Source organism: Chrysochloris asiatica, unplaced genomic scaffold, assembly GCF_000296735.1.
Source record: "Chrysochloris asiatica unplaced genomic scaffold, ChrAsi1.0 scaffold00305, whole genome shotgun sequence".
Classification (NCBI taxonomy): Eukaryota; Metazoa; Chordata; class Mammalia; order Afrosoricida; family Chrysochloridae; genus Chrysochloris; species Chrysochloris asiatica.
In genome coordinates this window covers 1,696,926-1,698,480 of record NW_006408823.1, presented here as the reverse complement: position 1 = coordinate 1,698,480, position 1,555 = coordinate 1,696,926, and the positions used below count along the sequence as shown (strand labels likewise).

The following is a 1,555-nucleotide window of genomic DNA, read 5'->3' as shown; positions in this document are numbered from 1 at the left end:
CCTGGATTAATTGGACTCAAATGCAAATAGGATGTAAATCACTATGCTTGCTGGGGTGGTGACCGCCCACACACTGCCCTGTTGGCCTGAATCCTCCCCGCTGTGGTCAATATTGACTTCCTCTTCTGTGGAGAAGGTGGCTGCTTCAGTTCAAGTCTTGTTCTTACCACTTCCCAGCTGTGTGTCCTTGGGCAGGTTCCTTAACCCTTCTGAGCCTTATTTGTCTTCATCTAAAAAATGGGGAGCGGTGAGTTGTTGACCTGCTATCAAATGTGTGCTCTTTTCAACACCTGTTTATTAAGCCCCAAGCCTATGCAGGGGTTCTGGTGTGGTGCTGTGGGTTTATGCACTGGACTGCAAAGTCAGTTTGAACTGGAATGTCGGCGGTTCAGGCTCACCAGCCACTCCTCGGAAACCCTATACAGGATTGCTATGGGTTGGAACTGACTCGACGGCACTTCACAACCACAACAACAAAACCCTATGCAAGGGAGCACTGGTGGTTCAGTGGTAGAATTCTTGCCTGCCAAGTGGGAGGCCCAGGTTCGATTCCCGGCCAATGTAACAGGTAGTTTTGGAGTCCTCGTATGGCGCTGTGGGTGAATGTACTGGACCGCAGCAACAAAGCCTATGCAAGGCTGGAAATTAAGGGTTGCTGAAGATCGCTCCAGTAGCTGTCATGAGCCCCGCCTCCTAAGGAAGCGTGGTTTAAATGGACTATGCAGGCAAGGCACTGGGCGGGCTGATACACATACAAACGATGGTGGTCTTCTAAATGTCTGGTTGTTGTTGCTGTTTCCGTGTGTTGTGTGTTTCCGTGTGTTGTGTGTTTCCGTGTGTTGTGTGTTTCCGTGTGTTGTGTATTTCCGTGTGTTGTGTGTTTCCGTGTGTTGTGTGTTTCCATGTGTTGTGTGTTTCCATGTGTTGTGTGTTTCCATGTGTTGTGTGTTTCCGTGTGTTGTGTGTTTCCGTGTGTTGTGTGTGTTGATTCTGACTCACAGTAACCCTAGAGGACAGAGTAGAACTACCATGCAGGGTTCTAAAGGCTGTAAATACTTATGGAAGCAGACTCCCACATCTTTCTCCCATAGGACAGCTGGGGGATTCAAACCACCCACCTTTCAGTTAGCTGTGGAGCATTTTAACCTCTGCACCACCACACTCCTTATAGTTGTTATGGTTGTTGTTGTGAAGTGCCGTGGAGTTCGTTCTGACTCATAGCAATGCTGCATAGCGTTTCCGAGGAGCAGTCCTACAGCGTCATACCAAGGCTACCACCCAGCAATCATTTCATATCTGCCTGCTCTGTGCTTCCTGTGTGGGGGACAAGACAGGTGCTCAGGGAACCACCAAAACCAAAGCCACGTCTGGCGAGTCTATTCCAGCCATAGTGACCCTGTAGGATGGGGGTCGGGAGGGTGAAGGGAGGGGGGAGACCTGCTCCAGAAGTTTCCACCGCGGTCATCTGACAAAAGCAGAGTGCCTCATCCCACACAGCAGGATGGATGTAGCCTGCCATCCTTCAGTCAGCAGCCGAGCGCTTAGTTTCCGTGTC

General features: G+C 50.4%; 1 non-coding gene across 1 annotated transcript; it reads left to right on the top strand.

The window, feature by feature from the left end:
• Positions 1-493: 493 nt before the first annotated feature.
• TRNAG-GCC lies at positions 494-564 on the top strand. Its single transcript has one exon. It is a non-coding gene; the product is annotated as a tRNA-Gly (tRNA).
• Positions 565-1,555: the final 991 nt, after the last annotated feature.